Here is a 20590-nt window from a genome sequence, read left to right on the forward strand (position 1 = left end):
CCCCCCCCCTACCGTAATAAATCGTAACGGAATCCCTCAACCCCCCACCCTTTAAGCTGTTACGTAATTTAAGCACGGTCCCTAATGAGACTGATACCAAATGAAAGCTTTTGTTGAGTAGATCAAACTTTACAATAGGCAAAACGTTGTGGAATTTAGCCTTCATATCGGTAAACTGCAAAATAAAAAATTCTAAATTTCATAAATTGTACAGATCGAAGATTAAAAAAAGTCAACGCTATAAGTTCCAATGCTCTAATTTGAAGAATGAAGCAACCAATTAAAATTTTTTTTTAATTTATACCATTTTAAGCAATTTCAGTGGAAAGCATTAAAACTTGAGAGATTACGATTTTTTTTATTAACACTTTTTAAACTAGAAGTTAAATTTTTTTTTTAAAAGGTTAAAAATTAATATTTGTTTAATTCTTATTTATTTCATTTTCATTTATTTCATTAATATTTTTTACAGGAATCTTCAGTATGTTTTGTTGTTATCTCAAAATCTTAAAAAATCATTTCAAACCGTCAAAATCTTATTTAAAGTTCTTCAAAAATATATATTTTGTTAAAAAATTTTTGGGATCATTCCAAATTTTAAATTATTTTTGAATCTCTTCAAAACTTCTAAATATTTTTAACCTAATCGAATTTTGTCTAAAGTAATAATTGTTTAATTTTTATTTATTCTTCTAAATTTGATTTTGTTTGAAACTTTTTTTAAGTATTTTGTAAAAAATAAGTTTTACAACAAAAATGTGATTAAAAATTTCACCAGAAACCTTGAGAAAATTTTTTCATTATCTTCAGACATTAAAAATCCTGAATTCCGAATAAATCCTGCAAAATAAAAAAAAACACTTAAAAAATTCTAATTTTTGTTTAAAACGTTAGAAATCTTTCGAAATATTCTTAAATATTTTCTTAAAATTCAGTTTCTAAGATAAAAAACCATATTTAATTTTCATTGAAATTTTAATGAATTTTCCGCATATAATTTTGTTTATGATTATTTGGAATCCTCTGAATTATTTTTAAAATTCTTTTAAAACTTCTGAATATCGTTTAAAGTTATTCAATTTTTCCTACCATCTTTAATAAAACCTTCAAAATGTTTTTAAATGCCTGAAAATCTTCCAGATTATTTTTTTTTTTACAATTTTGAAAATCTGTTTAAATCTTTTAAAAAATACTTTTAGCACTAATGACGGGATTCATACAGAATATTCCAATTTTTTATTTGGAAATAAGAATTTTCAATTAAATTGTAAATTTTCAATTCATGAAAATAGTTTAATTTTCCACCAAATAGTTGAATATAAATATTTATGAGAAGTTTCCACTAAGAAGAATAATCTTCTATTAAGTGCAAACATAAATAATACAGTTAAGTTTTAAGTTTAAAAATATATTTTAAAGAAACGACTTTTCGACTAAAAATATTAAAATTTGCAACGAAATCAATTTTTAAGTACCAAGACCAAACATTTCCATTTTTATCCAATTTGTAATCTTCGAGTTTCAGTATAATAAACTCCATTGGAAATTTCTAAAGTAGAACCAGAAGGGCCAACAGCTTAATTTTACTGTGGGGAATCCGGAAAATGAAATTTACGATTTCAGTTTACAATGTCCAGTTAAATCTCCCAGATACGCCAGCCTTCTAAGGTATAATCCCAGGCGAGAACAAGCAAGCGAGGGGTAACCCGCTGAATGCAATCGTGGGGTTAACCGCAGAAGGTCAAAATGCGAGTTGGGCATCGCCGCTCGAATAGATTGGCAGGTATATATGAGATATTACGATTAGAATCCACATTATCCATTATCGCTCAAAATATACTATTTTTTTAATACAGCTAAATATGCTTTATTGTTGAATTCGGAATTCATAAAGCACCAATTTATACACTCAGAAAAAAATTTTTTTAACTAAAGAAATCATTTCTTTACCATTGTTCTTTTCAGCTAACACAAAAATATATTTAAAATTAAAAAAAAAACATTTATTTGGTCCTAAAAAATGACGCAGTTCGTATCTTTTATTTAAAGAAATTATTTCTGCAATAGGCTTCCTTTAATTAAAATGAATATTTTTTTGATTCAAAAGAAATTCAAACGGAAATGAAAAAAGTAATATATTTGAGAACAGTACTTTAAATAAAAAAACCTATTTCTTTAAATCAAAGAAATGATTTTTTCAATCCAAACCAACTACTCAGCTACACGCATACGCGGAGATAATCAGTTTAAATATTTTGCCTTTGACGCCTGAGTTGAAGAGACCGCCGTTCATTTGTTTACGCGAGATGTGATTCAGGGACACTTCTGTACGTTTGGTGTACTTTCCTCAGTTACAAGTGTCCATACAGTTATGGATAAGGAAACCTGCTACGTGTCGGCGAATTGGGGATTAGCCGATAAAATCCCACAATTTTCGTGTGAGTATATTATTTCCTCTATTTTATTGTAATGTAGCTAAATGTTAACCTAACCTCATGTCCACAACGTGGAACAATGCCGGCCCATTACATTATTCTCTTTGTGAGAAAGTCAATTAAATGCATCTTTAGATTCATTAAAAAATTTTGATAGTTCTAAGAGGTCTTATGGGAGTTGCGGAATTGTTTATAAGAGTTTTACAAAAAAGAGTTACAAAACTTTTCAATCACAATTAATAAAAAATAATCATTTTTCTATATTTTCATTGAATTTTTTACATTCAAATAACAGTTTTGAAAAACTAAATTCACTGCGAAAGGTTTATTTTTGGAAATTTGGTTAAAAATGTAAACTTCCTTTATATTTTTATCCTGTAGTATGAAAACTTTCACTTAGTTTCAACATTTATCTTCTTAAGTTGAAAATTTCTGTATTTTGTTGAAACGTCTTTTGTGGTAGAATATTAAACTTCTTGGCAACTAATTTGTTTTTTTGGTTGAAATTACTTTTTTTCGATTAAAAATGATTTTCTTAAATTGAAAAATAGTTTTTGTTTGAAAAGAATTTTTCTAAACTGTAAATGTTACTATTTAATTTTTTGTCGAGTATGTATCTTTTTTTTATGTATTCATTCATTTGGTAAAAAAAATTTTGTGTTGAAAATTCAACTATTTAATTTTTAAAAATTTGTTGCTTAAAGATTCATTATTAAAAACGAAAGAGTAATTTCCTTTTTCGAAGAAAGTTTTATTATGCACAGAAATGTGACATAGTATGTCACAGCTTTTTTCCCCACTCCTTTTACAAGCCCTCTCTAGTTCTCTTCTTCCCGCGTTGCCAAAATACGAGTAGCTCGCGCGCTATTGTCTTCTTTGCAATTAAGGCAAATTTGTCCGGAATCGCTGTCCAGGGATACGTTTAACGTACTATTAATTAATACAGTCGTGTTACATAAGCTGCATGTATTTATTTCACTTTATTCCTTGAATGACCAGTTGTTTTTGAAAGCGAACTCTTCCAGGAGAATTACTTTGTCCACTACATCCAGGGCTGCAGTTGACTTGCGTCCTATGGTCAAAATCGACGGGGTGCCTAGCCAAAAGGTAGTCCTCTCTTTCTTCCCCACCACTTGAGTGGCGGACCTAACATGAGAGGTGTAGGGGCAGTTCAAAAAGGAGGCAATTGCCTAAAAATTTGAAACCATCAATAACTATAATTACAGTAACTTCTTACTAGTTTGTAAAAGTGTTTGTCTTTCGTGCGTGTTCCCGCTTCCCGATTTACAGCTGTCCTGGCCAATTTACAAAAGTTTTTTCGATTATTGGATTAAATGAAAATTTATATATTACTGTCGCCTCCTTTTTGCTTCTTGACAAAAAAGTGACTTCCTATGCAACAGTACTTTCTAATTTAGCTTTATAATGCAAAAAATTAACTGGTAAGACTTTGAGTCTTAAAGTAATTTACGTAGATTTTGAAATCGATATCCATACAGCCACCCGCACAGTATTAAACGATTCCACCCCTATTAAAGGTTGTAGATTTCATTTAGGTCAATGTTGGTGGACGAAAATTCAAAAACTCGAATTAAGCAATGAATATAAAAGCGCAAAATGAGAAATTAGTTCTTTTTGAGAATCCTTTTTGGTCTTGATTCTTTAGACTCATCTGAAGTTGAAACATTTTTTAATGAAAAAATAAAGCCAATTCAACCATCAGAGGAAAGACTTGAAAAGTTTTATAATTATGTTTTCAAAAATTATATTTCATGTAATACCAGTTTTCCACTCAAAATTTGGGCTAAATTTTCTCCTACAACAATGCGTACAACAAATGGTTGTGAAGCATATCATTTGAAATTGAACGCAATGTTTAACTGTTCCCATCCAAATATTTTCAATTTCACAGATGCTTTAAAAGAAGTTCAAGCCTGAACTTATTTAAAAATGAGAAGCACTGGTCAAACGAGGCAAGAAATTTTATAGAAAGAACAATTTCTTATTGATACAATGTTATCTTTGCAAGTAAGTTTCATAACTAGGCTTGAATTCATTCGTGAAGTCTCCTGCAAATTTTCACCCGTATAGGTTTGAGAAAAAGATACGGAAAATAGCAAGACATTTTAATATTATTTTTTATGTGACAATGACTATTTTTAGTATTTTAGGAAATTCCAGTTATGGCACAAAGTGAAATAAATAGCTCATGCGATGGGAAATATTTGAAATTTGTGTATTTATTTGAATTTCCGGGTTTTTCCTAGCTTGACGATTTAATATTATTAACTCAATATTATTGGCTGGTTATTATTGACAATACATATTTCCGTACATTTTTTAAACATGACAGCATCGAAAGTATACATTACTATAGTAGAGAACGCTGCCAGTCCCAAGCCTGGAAAATGTGCGAAGGGAAAATTAGGGAAATAAAAATTGAACGAATACGAGTGAAGCGACGAGTGGAGAGAGAAAGAAGGAACGGATGGCGAGAACGCAAATCAGCGAGGCCCCCCGTCGATTCTGACCATAGGACGCAAGTCACCGGCAGCGACATCCAGTGGACCGCCGTCAGTTTCTGTTTGGTCCACTGTTGAATCAAGAGATTGAGAAACTGAAACAAACGATTCTTCTACGGGGCTAAGATTTTGAGATGATTCTTTTTCATCGGCAGAAATGGACATATCTTTTTCCGCAATTCTCTTCTGACGAGAATCAACAATATGCATATGTCCTGTCATATATTTCTTCACATGCAATTTTAAGAAATCATTTACCCGCATCGGAAGGCTTTCTCCGTCCAATATAACTTTTTTTATATTTTTAAATTTGCTTTGGCAAACAGCACAGAATGCAGGGATACGTCCATATCCAAACATGTCTCTATTGATGCAAGAGCAGAGAGTGAAATATCGCATATCCTTTAATAATTTATGCGCAAGATCAGGAATTCATAAGCGCCAACATGAGTGCTGCTTTCTGTTTCAGTAATGCGTTGAACTTACTGATTTATTACTTGAGCACATTGCAGTCACTGGCTTGTAAAATTCGATGTTTCTGCTTCGAAGATACTTCTGTTATCCTGTAAATCCATTAGTTTAGCATATTCCATCTCTTCTTCGGGTTCTTCATCTGATTCGTCAGGATGAAGCATAGCTATTAATTCTTCTCTCATCATCTGGCACTCTGTTTTCCTATTTCCTCGTAAATCTCCATCGCTAGGGCACCTCGCTGAGAGCAGAATCGCCTTTAATATTTTCTTTTGCAGTTTCCGGATCTCGTACATTGATTAATAAACCAATCGCTGCTTTATAAAAAACTCAGACAATTCTTGATCTCGCGTTTTTCAGTAAGTCTGCGTAAATTTTTATGAAGTGAGCGACATCGATTCTTATATAAATACGAGGTACTGTTGGTGCCTCACATGCCTTCACATACTCATCGATCGTCAAGTAACCTGCAAATGCTCTCACTGTTCCAATCAGTATCGCTTTCCCGGCATCACAAACAAATTCCTTTGGAAATGACTTTAAAATCGTACCCCACTCTCAGAACCAAAAAGATACCTTCTTGGCATTATGGCTTGCAGTGATCATTGGACACGCAGAGAAGTGTCCTTCTTCATCACTTGCAACCGCCAAATATAGGAATAGAGGTCCCGATTCACTCCCATCTGATAGAATTATGGGTTTAAATATACACCCATAGAAATTTAGTTCCAAAAAAAGTTAAAATCGATATTACAATTTAGTAAAATCTTTTACGATTTAGGGAAATCAGGTATGTATATTAAAAAGTAGTATAGTATTTATTAATAATCTATGAAAAATTTACTTTAGAAACTTAATATAAGTTTTTCAGAACTTTAAAAGAAAATGTGATATTTAAAATTCACTATATTAAATTAAAGCAAGCCTATAATGTCAATTATTAGAAAGATTGGAATAATTTTTTCACATTTTGAAAGAGAGGATTTTGAAATTTGCTAAAGACGTGACACTCCACCAACTCAGACTGCATAATTTTGTACATAAATACGCACATTATCATTATAATTATTAGTATGTGTACATAACAATGAAGAATATACATTCGCTGATGTAACTAACTTAACCTTTACACTTTGTACATAGTACGAAAACATATAAATATAACACACGCATCGCACGCAAATCAGGCTGTGAGAAGGGCTTTGAAAATTCCTTATATACTAAATGGTGAAAATTCTTAGAATTGTGAGAAACGGCATGGTGCTTAATAACTCGACTTTGAAACATTCAAAATTAAAAGTAAAAATAGGAAAATATGCTGTTTTAATAAGGTCAAAATTGGGCTTGAATTAAATTAAAAAATATCTAGGTTTTTCATTTTTTTTAAATCACCTCGTTTCCGCCTTACATTCGGCTTGGTCATACAAGTGACAGTCCTAGGACAAAAATTGTGGGTACCTTGAACTTAATACAAATTTTGTATAAATCAAGTATCTTATTATACATTTACAAGACCAACCATTTATAAGAAAAAAGAGCTATAAATAAAATAATTTCTTATTTTTTTCGAGCACAAGTCGTCTTTGAAATCCTTGAAATCTTTATAAAATCTTTGAAACCTTTTAAAATCTTTGTGAATTCGTTGAAATCTCTTGAAGTACTTAAAATCTTTGTGAAGTCTTGAAACTTCTGTGAATTCTTTTGGAGTCATTCTCAATTTTTGTAAAATGATTAAAATCTCTACAATCTTTAAAGTACCTAAAATCTTTGTAAAAGTTTTATGACGTATTTTTGAATGCTTAGTTTAAAATTTGTTTGTGAAACCTTTTGTGTTAGTTTGAAATAATTGAAACGTTGAAAAATCTTCTCAAATTTGTTAAAACTTGATTTGATTATTAAACGTCTTTAAAATATTCATAAAATATTTGAAATCTTTTGAAAGCTTTACAATTTTTGTAAATGTTCGAAATCTTTGTGAAAATTTTGAAATCTAGTGTAAACGCCATTTTCAAATATTCGAAATCCTTGCAATCTTTATGAAATGTTCAAAATCTTTCTGAAATTTTTTGAAATATTTGTGAATTTTTTTTATTCGTTGAAATCATCGAATTGTTTGAAAACTTAGTGAAATATTTTCAAATTTTACAAATGTTTTACAATCTTTGAAATCTGGTGTACTGTACCCTTTTTATACTGTTTAAAATCCTTTAAATCTTAGGAAATAGTTAAAAGCCTTGCAAAATTGTTGTCAAATATTTTGAAACTAGTGGTGTACACTAGAGAGGTCCAAACAACCGACTTTCGAATATAGTACGTTCCCCCTCCCCCGTTTTCTGAGGTTGCCGGGAAAAAAAATTCCCTCCAAGTTTCAGCCAAATCGGTTAATATTAAGACGTGCCGCAAAACCCCTGAAAATCCCATAAGGTTAACATGGGGAAATTTTGGTTTTCGGAGAAATGGGTTTCAGGTTTCTGGATTTAAACTTAGCTTGCGGGAGATATTAATAATTTGTCAAGATTTGCCAGAAATTCACACATAAATGCTCCGTTTTCCCCTTTTCTGCCGAAAATTATTTTTGTTTGTCAAGTGGAATGGTTTAAACAATTTATTTTTGTTTAAACAGTTTTTTTTGTTCTTACTCATTGAAAGATAGATTTTTTATGTTTGATTGGATAATTAATCATTTTTAGGAATAATGATATTTGTTTCAAGCCTTTAGAATTCGTTTAAACAATTTATTATTATTCAATTGTAACTTTTTCTTAAAAAGAGGTATAAAACTCTAGTTTAAAAAAAATTTAGTTAGCTTTGCTGTTCATAATTAAATGTCGACTTCATTCAGATACAAGTAACTTATTTTGCAATAAATTCTTATTTGTTTAAATAATTTTTTTTTTTGAGAATTCGAATTTTAAAATATTGTACGACACTAGCGCCATTAAGGCCTCGTGCGCTGGAATGCGAATAAGGGTACCCCGCCGAGTCAGTCTTTGACGAGCCACCGTACCGAAACAATATATTCCTTATAATTGAATAAACGACATTTTACATTAAACTCGCCTTACAAACTTCAGAAGTAGGATTACACATCCAAATCGCCCACAGTGTATCGCGAAATCACGAGAACATTGATTTTTTTTTCTGTCGCGAAATCTGTCAAGTAACGCTGACTTTGTCATAGCGTCGCGTCGGTTTCGAACGCGCTTACGTTTAGCACGCTTTTAAACCTTCCGATCCTTCCAGAGCCTTCAGTTTTTCCCTGAACTTCTTCCGCGATCACGAGAGTAGTGCGTGAGTGTAAATTTTGTGTAAATTTGCGGGTCGAAACCGTAGCCTTCAGAAATTCAAATGTCGCCGGATTTGATGCACGTGTCGGTTTCGAACGCGCTTACGTTTCGCACGCTTTTAAACCTTCCGATCCTTCCAGAGCCTTCAGTTTTTCTCTTAACCTCTTCCGTAATTACGCGAGTGGTTCGTGAGTGTACATTTTGTGTCAACTTGTGGATAGAAATCGCATCCTTCCGAAAATACGAGTGACGCCGAATTTTGATGGACGTATCTTGAAAACTCCGAACCTCACAGAGACTGATTTGTTTTCGGTTTACAGTGCTTATTTTTCGCTTTGTGTGACACATCATGGACCCTACCAAATTTAAGGTAGCAACACTTAAGGATGTGTGTGCTGTTCGTGGAATAGCGACATACGGCACCAAAGTCGAAATTATTTGACGCCTTCAGGAAGCAGATCCAGCGGATAAATTGTTGGCGGAAGTCCGTAAGATTCAAACAAATGAACATTCCGAAGTTGAGTTTTTACGACGAGAGCGCGACCTTATGCGACGAGAACTTGAGCTTGCAAGACTCGCACTTGAACTTGCGTGCGCGCAAGTTCAGCAGCCACCTTCACGTAAAATAAATATAAGCACATTAAAGGACCTCCTTAGCGACTTCGAGGGTACTAACACGGACTTCAGAAAATGGAAGGAGCAATTCCAGCTGCTCTGCACTACTTACGAATTAGATGACTCTTCTGGACGACTGCTAATAGGTGCAAAACTGAAGGGAAAGGCTTTAAAATGGTTTCACTAGAAGCGAGAGTTCATCGGCATGACTGTAGAGAATCTTTTAGACGAACTCAAAAAAATGTTCGATCACCGAAAAAGTAAAATTACTCTTTGGAAGAAATTTGAAGGCAGATCATGGAAAACTTCCGAGACATTTAGTGATTACTTCTAGGAGAAAATAATTCTTGTAAATTCTGTGCCCATCAAAGACGAAGAAGACGTAGTTGAATATCTGATCGAAGGAGTACCAGAAACATCACTTCGGTGACAAGCTAGGATTCAAAGATTCAGAGATAAAGAGAGCATTTTGGAAGCTTTCGAGAAAATATCTTTGAAAGACGAGACAAAATTTACTCAGGAGATTAATACAGGTACTTCTTTGAAAGGTCTCAAATCTGCGACTGGGATGAAGGATGAAAAAACAACGAAGAGTACTCAAGCTTTACGTTGCTACAATTGCAGCAGATTTGGCCACGTTTCAAACGAATGTGAAATGCCCAAAAGACCATCGGGGGCCTGTTTTAAGTGCTTCGAATTAGGCCATCAGTCAAAGGAATGCCCAACAGGGAATAAACAACAGAAACGAAACCAGGTTAGCAACGTGTCAGAGAATCCACTAGACGAGAAGCAGATCAAGATAGTATCCAGTTTCTTACATCCACCAGGTCAACCAACAAGGAGTATCCAGGAAAAAACAATCGACGAGCAGTGTTTCAAGACAGCTACGTACGAATTCGACGACGAGGATAAAATTTGTGTTGTTTCATTGGATACGCTTTTGGATACAGGTAGTCCAATAAGTTTCATGAAAAGCAGTTGCGTACCTGGAGTAAGTATGAAACCATACGCTTCGAAATCATGTAAGTATAGTGGAATTAATAACAGTGCTCTTATCCCACTAGGTGTTGTACTTGTAAATGTGTCTTTAAATAATGTTGAACGTAAAGTAGAAATTTCGTTGTACCCGATGATACTATGCGATCTTCTGCCGTTTTAAGACGTAACGCACTAGAGAAATTTAATTTAGGGTTAATATCTTTGTCAGAAGTTGAGGCCGAGGTAACGAGACAAATTTTTGATATCGAGGTTTCGGCGGACGACCTTGTAAATTCTCGGGAGATAAATCCAGAAGTAGATTTCAAAATTAAGAGAGAATTAAAGAAATTGTTCACGAACGAATATTTAAACCGAAAACGTCCAGAGTCTCCGAAAGTTACAACGGAATTAAGTTTACTTTTAATCAATGACCGCCCCATCAATTTTGGATCTCGAAGGCTCTCTTTTGAAGAAAAGAATCGGCTTCAGAAAATACTAGATTCCTTATTATCGAAAAAAATTATCCGCGAGAGTGAGTCTCCGTATGCCTCGCCAATAGTAATGGTTAGGAAGAAAAACTCAGAATTCAGACTTTGCGTAGACTATCGGTTCTTAAATAAAATCACCTTGAGGGATAATTATCCACTACCATTGATCGAAGAACAGATAGATAAATTACGAGACAAACAATACTTCACTTTACTCGACTTGAAAGACGGGTTTCATCATATTGACATGGCACCGGATTCGATCAAATACACTTCGTTTATAACACCACTTGGTCAGTACGAGTATTTAAAAATGCCGTTCGGCCTTAAGACAGCTCCCGCGAAATTTCAGCGATTCGTAAATACAGTGCTCGCGAAACTGATAAGATCGGGTGAGGTGGTAGTCTATCTCGACGATATTCTCCTTGCTACCGAGACTTTAGAAAACCATTTGGAAATCTTAAAAAGAGTTTTTATCTTTATGTCTGATAACCATCTTGAATTGCGTCTGGACAAGTGTAAATTTCTCCAAGCTCAACTAGAGTACCTAGGGTATAATATCACTAAAAATGGAATAAGTCCGACCAATCACGGTGTCAAAGCCGTTATTAATTTTCCCATGCCACAAAAAATACTAGATGTTCAATGTTTTCTAGGATTGTGTGTCTATTTCCGTAAATTCGTGGAGGGATTCTCTGTTATCGCTGAACCCCTCTATGACCTGCTTAGGAAAAATGTAGAATTCCATTTCGGTACTAACGAATCTCAGGCTTTTGAATCCTTGAAAACTAAGTTAATGGGGGCTCCAGTTTTGAGTATCTACAATCCCAATGATGAAACCGAACTCCACTGTGACGCGAGTAAATTACAATATGGCGCGGTTTTACTTCAGCGTAAAAAAGATAAGCAGTTCCATCCCGCATTCTACTTTTCAAAACGAACAACCGACGTTGAAACCCGGTACCATAGCTGTGAACTCGAGACTCTGGCCGTGGTTTATGCTCTTCGGCGCTTCCGAATTTATCTCCAGGGTATTCAGTTTAAAATAATCACTGACTGTAATGCTTTGAAATTAACTTTGGATAAAAGAGACATTAGCCCGCGAATCGAAAGATTGTCTGCCGAATTAGAAAGTATGACAGAATACTTGAAAATCGCTCAGAGGAAAAGATGAAACATGTTGACGCGCTAAGTCGAGCGATAAATATCATGATTGTCAAGGACAATACCTTTGAATCAAACCTGTCAATTAGTCAAAATCTCGATCCAAATATTAGGGAATTACGCGAGAAATTGCAAAACACCGTAGATAAACTTTACGAAATGCGAAATGGCCTAATTTATAGGAAGCGTGATGGAGACATCTTATTTTATGTACCCGAAAAAATGGTGAGCCATGTTATTAGGAAGTATCACGATGAAATGGGCCATTTTGGGTCAGGAAGAACATCCGAGGCAATTCTAAGAAATTACTGGTTTCCGCGAATGACTGATAAGGTGAAAAATCACATAGCAAACTGTTTGAAATGCGTAGCTTTTTCTCCCTCTACAGGAAAGCGAGAAGGTTATCTCAATTCTATACCAAAGGGTAATACTCCTTTTTTAACTTGCCACATCGATCATTTCGGACCGATCGATAAGAGAATTGCGACAAGGAAACACATTTTACTAGTTGTAGACGGGTTCACAAAGTTTGTTAAACTCTGCGCAGTTAAGACTACGGAAACTAAGGAAGCGATAAACAGTCTCAGCGAATATTTCAGGAACTATAGCAGGCCGAAAAAAAATAGACAAGAATAACATTTACCATGTATTAAATGCGACTGCGTCACCAAAAGCCAATGGGCAGGTGGAGAGAGTGAACAGATTACTGGGCCCTACGTTAGCAAAAATTTCCGATTACTCTTCAGGGAACCACTGGTATAAAATGCTCGCGGATTCTGAGTTTGCTCTGAACAACGCTGTTCCTAACACAACCGGTGTTACCCCTAGCAAGTTGCTATTCGAAGTCAACCAGCGAGGTAAAATGATTGATCCAGTAGCGGAATATTTAGAGCAAACTACACATAGCAAAGATTTCCGCGATATCGAGAAGATTAGATCCGAAGCGAGGGAGAAAATTATAAAAGCGCAAAATTACAACAAAACGTATTTTTATGGAAAACGGAAGGATCCTCACCAATACGAAATTGGGGACTTTGTGGTAGTAAAAAATTTTGATAATACTGTCGGTGTTTCGAAAAAGTTTATACCACAATATAAAGGTCCGTATGAGGTATTAAAAAAATTGCGTAATGATAGGTACATCTTAAAAGACGTCGAAAACTTTCAGATAACGCAAAAGCCATATGTAGGTACGTGGGATGCTTGCAATATGTAGCCTTGGTGCTCAGAATTTGTTGCGGTAATATGCGAAATTTACCCCGAATATTTTTCGCAAGATATTAGAACGAGTTAAAATGTATTTAATAGCTCGGGTAGAACTTTAAGTCAGAATGGACGAGTTTGTGAGAATCCGAATTTTAAAATATTGTACGACACTAGCGCCATTAAGGCCCGTGCGCTGGAATGCGAATCACGGTACACCGCCAAGTCAGTCTTTGACGAGCCGCCGTACCGAAACAATGTATTCCTTATAATTGAATGAACGACATTTTACATTAAACTCGTCTTACAGTTTAAAAATTTTTTTTCGAAAATAAGTGTTTGAAATTTCTGTTTTTCTGTAATTATTGTGGTAATTTATTATTGTAAAGAACAAAATCTTTTGTCCAAACCATTATCGTATTGTTTCATAAATTTACTGCATATTAATGTAACATTTTATTGGAAATTGTAATCCAAAAATCTGATATTTGTCTCAATTCAATTAAGTATATTGCTTATTGTTAAATATTTAAACGTTAAGCAAATGCTTTAAATAACTAATTTTTCGTTCATAAAATGTTTTACATTGGCCATGAAAAGTTTATTTAATTCAATAAGACTTCATTCTATAAAAATTACATTCAATTTTGTCGTTCTAAAATTATTTTTATAAATCAAAATTTCCGCATGTTAATCTTATAGGATTTTAAGGCCTTTGCGGCGAGTCTTAATATTAACCGATTTGGCTAAAACTTGGAGGGAATTTTTTTCCGGCAACCACATAAAATGGGGGGGGGGGTGGCATGCCCTCTAATTAAAAAAAAATTCAACAGGTATGATTTTGGACCACCCTAATGTACACGCCTCTTTTCAATCGTTCAAATCCATAAAATCTTCGTAAAACGTTCATAATTCTTTGTAGAACGTTCAAAAATCCTTTTAAATATTTTTAAATCTTGAGAATATATTGAAACCTTCTAGAATCTTTAGTAATGCTTTGTAATATGATACTCAAAACCTGAGTGGTGCAATCCTTGAAATTTTCAACTAATAACTTTTATATTTTGTAAGTTGAGTATCATAAAAAAATGTATACTTTAGCCAATTATTACCACTCTTGCCTCAAAAACAAAACACTGGAAAACACGTGTCCATGCATGAATCTTGACTAGTTTAGCGGGGAACACGAAGTTCTCCGATTCACATCGTGAGGCTACATTCGGATTTTTCAATGTAGTGTTTTGCAATTTCCTCAATTGAAGATTACAGTTTCTGTTAGCGTCTATCACAGAAAATAAAAATATCTCTTATTACCTTTCACTTTCTCTTTGACTATATTAATTTGTAGAATATTTATATTAACTTTTGTACCTCAATCTATTAATTCCTATAGTTTCTTTTATATTATTTGAATATGTCATTATCAATTTTTCTTATTCTGCGTTTTAATACATAAAATATCAATATTTGCTATTGAATATACCAATTCTTGTTCTAAAGATATTAGGTTTTCATATTCTAATTGTGAAGTTTCGTAATTACGCTAATAATAATTTTTATATTTACACGATTTCCCGAAATCGTAATCGATTATATCTATTATGAATATTGAAATATGAAGTATTATTATTATTATTAAAGTTTCACTGGAAAGTGTGAAATCAAACACTAAGCCGGAGCGAGAATAGTACATTTCGATACGTGTGTGAGAGGTGATTATTTAGTGAATGAAAAGTTTTCCGCAGTAGCGAAACGAGTGAGAGAAGTCTCATTCGCTAAAAATCACCTCTCACGCAAATATCGCACAGTATTTAATACCACGAAAGGCAAAAAACGAATTTTACCTTTATTTTTAACTTTCGAAACGAATTTTAATCTAACACAATAAGCATGAAACCAACAATGGACTAGTTAAATTTTCAGATAAAAAATGGAATTTGCAACAAAATAAATTAATTCTTAATAAAAAAGATTTACTTTTAACAAAAAATGGAACAATTAAGTTTGCATAAAAAAATTAATTTTGAATAAAAAAACAATTAAATCTACAACAAAATAGTTCAATTTTCAACCAAAGAAATGAATTTACGTACAAAAACACTTCTTCCAAAAAAGACAAAATTGCAATAAAATACATGAATTTTCAACCACATAGTTGAATTCCGACTGAAAAATAATGTGTCAAGGAAAAACTGAAGTTACATTTTCAGTCAAAAACAATTATTAAACTCAAAAGATCAAAGTTTAAAAAAAATATTTAAATTTTCAAATGGAAAATCGAATTTGCACAATTTCCTACAGAAAACAGAAATTTAAAATTTTATAAATCAATTTTAAAACAACAAAAAAAAACGAATTTTTAACAAAATAGATAAATTTCCACTTAAAACAGTTACATTATCATTTTAAAAAATACATTTACAACCATAAAATTATCATCAAATTAGTTTAATTTCCAAAAAACTGCATGAACTTTCAACCATTTTATACGAAAAGAAAAGAAGTTTGATCAAAGCATGCATTTTCATCCAAAGAAATGAATTTTTAATTAAATTAGATGAATTTTTAAACAAGAAAAATACATTTCTACCAAAAAAGATTAATTTTTGAAAAAATAAAACTTCTCAAATTTTTAAGAAGTAAAACCTTTCTTCAATCGATTATAAATTTAATAGGAGCAAGTTGTTCAACTTATTTCGGTCTTACGATCAAATTTAAAAAATAAAAGACAGGGATTAATCCGAGTCAAAAATTTCTTTAATTGTCAAAAAAAACATACAAAAAACGTGCGACGTTTCGACCACATCTGTTGGTCATCATCAGGCAATTATACCTAATAAAAATACATTATAACAATTATTTTGAAAAGTTACAAAACAACATGTGATTTAAAAAATCTAAGTACAAAAAATTCTTATTACCTTAGAAAAGACAATGATTAAAGTCGACATGAAATTAGGAAACCTCAAAAATAAAAAGAGGTTCCTAATAGTTAAATTTTTACATATTTTTAAAAAACCTTGGAGCGAACCACTGTAGTCAAAACGATGGATCAACTATGACTGGTACATAAGTCGTAGGTAATGCTAGAAATTATAGTAACTTGTTTTCCCATAAGAGGGCGCAATCAATTACAATGAGAATAGCGCGCCAAAGGCATTAGGAATTTGAAAAAAAATTCAATTTATCATACTATGGTAACATTGAGTGACATTAAGTACTTCTGTTTTTAAATTTATAGAAAAGTTTTTATATTTATTAATAAAAATGGATTCAAGAATTTTCCTCTTATAAGTGTTGTTTTCTCTTGCTAAAATCTTTATATTATCAAAATCAAAATTAAATAAATGACCAAAATTCCATGAGTGTTGTGACAAACCCGTATTTAAATTTCCCAATCTACAATCTCTTTTGTGTTCGGTCAATCATATTTTCAACCTTCTACCTGTTTCACCAATGTAAATTTTATTGCAATCTTTACATGGTATTAAGTAAACTACATTTGATAAATTTTTAATTTTTTCAGAATCTTTTTTATTTAAAAACCAATTTTCTAATTTATGGTTATTTTAAAAATAAACATTAACATCAAATTTTTTTAAAGCATTTCTTAGTCTTTCGGAAATACCTTGTACGTATGGTAACGAAACACGAAGGTCAGTTTTTTTATAACTGTCGAACCAATTATTATGTTTTCTAGAACTATTGTAAATTTCTGATATTCTTTCTTTAATATTTTCTTTCTATTTCTTTCTATCAAAGGTAATGGATAATTATTTTGCTGTAATGTGATTTTAAGTTGCTTTAAATTATGTTTCCTAAATTTGACATCGCTCAGTTTGATGCATCTGTCTATTAATCCTTTAATTAATCCAATTTTTTGATTAAATTGATGGTGTGAATTATAATTTAAATATTGACCTGACCATGAAGGTTTTTTGTACCAATTGGTTATTAAAACTCCATTTTCTGTTCTTATAATTGACATATCTAAATAATTTAAGGTGCTATGGTTTTCTAATTCAAATGTAAATTGTAAAGAATCTTCTATACTATTGAAAGCTTTAATTAATTCTTGAATTTTATCAGTAGGAACTATTGTGAAGACGTCATCCACATACCTTTTATGGAAAAGCGGTTTAAAACTCAATTTAGCTAATGCTCTATTCTCTAAATCTTCTAAAACAAGATTGAAAGCAATGGGAGATAATGGAGATCCCATAGGACAACCTGATATCTGTTTATAAAATTTCTGATTAAAAGAGAAAACTGTATTATTAAAAACTGTTTCAACTGCTATTAAAATTTCAGAATTCGATATTTTTGTTAAATTTTTGTAAATTTGTAACTTTTCTTCTATACAATCTAAAAGTAAATCTAATGGAATATTGTCAAACATAGAAATAACATCTAAAGAAATTAATGAATGAGTACTAGGTACCTGTATATTCTTGATTTTTTCTTTAAAATCCCAACTATCTGTAATAAAGGAGTGACTCGTACCAGAAACAGGTTTTAAAGTTTTTGCTAAAAATTTTGCCAAATTATAAATAGGTGACCCAATGGATGACACGATTAATCTCCATTTTAGGTCAGGCTTATGAACTTTAGGAAGGGCAAAAGCCTTTGCAACAACACTACCATGATTTGTTAATTGATAAGCTAAATTCTCATTTATATATCTTTTATTTTCCCATCTAAATATAAGATCATTGCATTTTCCTTCAATAGTTGGAACTAAACTGGTATTAACTTTTTGATATAAAATATTGTTTTTTAAAATATTTTCAACTGTTTCATTATAATAATTCCTATTAGCTGCTACTGAAATATTTTCCTTATCTGGTTTTACAAAAATTATATCTTTGTGATCATTTTGAAATTTTTTAACTGTTTCGAAAACTTTATTATCGTTATTAAATTTGTTGATTTTAGTGTGAATTGAAATTAATTCTGTAACTACTTTTCTAATATTTACTTTTTTATTTTCTTCAACATTTTTTATACATTCTTCAATGTTTGCAATAATATTATTACATGAAATTTTGTTTGAATTATAAGGAATACCATGTTTACCATTATATTATAGTCTGCTACAGAACTAGAGTCAGCTGCCCATGGCGTTGGGAATCTTTAAATTAATTAGCACATTTTTTTAAAAGGAGAACATTTTCTCAGTAATTGTAAATATATTTTGCATTGTTTTAATCATGAATTTTCTTGCAATTTATTTTTTCGTGTAAATATTTTACACTAAGTTTTATTTTTTCAGGAAGCAACAGACGCAGAAATGATTGAACTGACTGATTCGAGGCATCCAGTGCTCGCTATAAAAGGTGAGTAATTCGACTCAGTCTAGTGTCGGTACACTCGAAATTGATACAGTATGTAAGCAACATTAATTCATCTACGTTCGTCTCTTTTAGGGGGATTATTATATGATGGGTTCTGTTGCTGCGAAATCGTTGTGGAAGATTTTATTCTTGTGGAGGGATGCGGTATGCTGGAGGGTGGTCTCCTGCTTCTTGCAGCTCATTTTGTGTATGGTAAAGTTTTATTTCATTTGTTTCTCTTTACATTCTAATGTTTTCTAATTCCGATTTGAAATATAACTCTAATCCATTTTGGGGAAAATTCCCAAAATATGAAACAAATTCACTGAAATAGCTATGAAGTTTTATTCACATTTTTAAGAAAAAAATCTCTTAACTCTGGAAAAATTTCCAAAATCGTTGTGGAATATTTCCGAAGTTATTTTCTGGAAAATTCCCAAAATATATAAAAAAATTAACCGAAATAATCAGGGAATTTTACCGAAAATTTTGTAGGGAGAATTCCCATAACTTTGGAAAAATCACCGAAATCGATGTGGAGTTTTCTCGTAGATATTTTGGGGGAAATTCCCTAAACTCTGGAAAAATCACCGATATCAATGTGGAATTTTCACGAACTTTTTTATGAGAAAATCTCCGAATTTTCAGGTTTATTGCGTCCCGAACATTTTCGTTATTTCCCAACAAAATTTTTACAGTTTATGAGTGGGTACAAGTGCATCGGCTCTTGGCTATTTCTTTATTTATTATTGCAATGTTTCGTTTTTTATTTTCTATTTTAGTGTCATTGTATTTAGCTATAATTGTAAGTGCGTAATCAGTCCGTTTTCTCGTAGCTCCTTAGTCATAAGGAAAATGACATCCAATAAAAAAAAGCCGTTGCCTGCTGAGTCCGAAAAAACTACAGGGTTAGGAACAAGTCAATCAGCAGGTTTTCAACAGAAAAAAATGTGCCGGTTGTGGTAGAAGTCTTAGAAATGACAGACGTCATTCTATTATTGGTCAGGAAAATCAGTCATTGCGGGATTACGCTTGCAGAGAAGCAGAAAATCGCCGAAGAGCAAGGCGCAGGGGTAAACCGAGCATCGTATTGCCACCTGAGCAGTACGAATTCATACACCATGCATGCTTTCGAGACTTTAACACCCCTGGACGTTCCTCATCTACAACTGCTAGTATACCGTCTATCAGTAGCTCACAGAATGAGGTAGTATTAAAAACATCGCGTGCATCAGACTCACATAAACAATGCGTCTTCCGTTGTAAAGGTCGCATCAGTCTTTTCCGTATAAATGAGGTGCTTAGGAAACAAATGATGTGTGACCATAATCATTATATTCCAAAAGATGCCAGAGTCTGCAGAGAACACAATGACTTTTTCGGGGAGTCTAAGCCACCTCCAACCTACTTTCACAATTATAACGCAACGCAAGTGCAGGATGCATTTAATATGCTGAGGGATATAGCACTAGAGGCAACTAATCGATCTTTCTATTTTGATGTTCCTGCTTAAATTCCTGAGAATATATACAAGCAGTGGCTAGGAATAAAGAAACATCAGTTCCTTGATCTAATTAATATGCTCCCAAACCTGAAGAATCTCAAAAGGCCTTCTACTGCTCTTGTAATTTACTTAACGAAACTGAGATCGGGAGAAAGCCATGACAGACTTTCTGTTACGTACGGAATTCCTGTTAGTACAATAGGTTTCATGCTAGACAAAGTGAGGAATATACTCTCAAATGAATTTGTACCAAAGTATCTTGGTTTTAATCATATAACAAGAGAGCAAGTAATCGAATATAACACAACAGTGTCACGAATACTTTATTTTCCAGATAATGAATAACTGATCACGATACTAGATGGTACTTACTTATATATACAAAGAAGTCCGAATTATCAGTCTCAGCGTCAAACATATAGCGTTCAGAAGAAAAGGAACTTGTTAAAACCATTTATTGCTGTCTCGCCTGATGGATATATTTTAGACGTCTTTGGGCCCAACAAAGACACTGAAAATGATGCCACTATTATACAAAACATCATGAAGTGCTTTCAAAATGTGCTTACTTTTTTTTACCCTGGAGATGT

The 20590-nt window shown here is 32.5% G+C and overlaps 1 protein-coding gene across 2 annotated transcripts in view; it reads right to left on the reverse strand.

Moving 5' to 3' along the window:
• LOC117180897 (homogentisate 1,2-dioxygenase) overlaps window positions 1-16167 on the reverse strand; it is a 235894-nt gene extending 219727 nt beyond the window's left edge. For both annotated transcript variants that reach the window (XM_033373497.1, XM_033373498.1), the window contains exon 1: window positions 16085-16167. The gene's annotated coding sequence lies outside the window, so the exon portion shown is untranslated. The remainder of the gene's footprint in view (window positions 1-16084) is intronic.
• Between the last annotated feature and the right edge of the window lie 4423 nt (window positions 16168-20590).

This window comes from Belonocnema kinseyi, chromosome 9 (assembly GCF_010883055.1).
Source record: "Belonocnema kinseyi isolate 2016_QV_RU_SX_M_011 chromosome 9, B_treatae_v1, whole genome shotgun sequence".
NCBI classification, from domain to species: Eukaryota; Metazoa; Arthropoda; class Insecta; order Hymenoptera; family Cynipidae; genus Belonocnema; species Belonocnema kinseyi.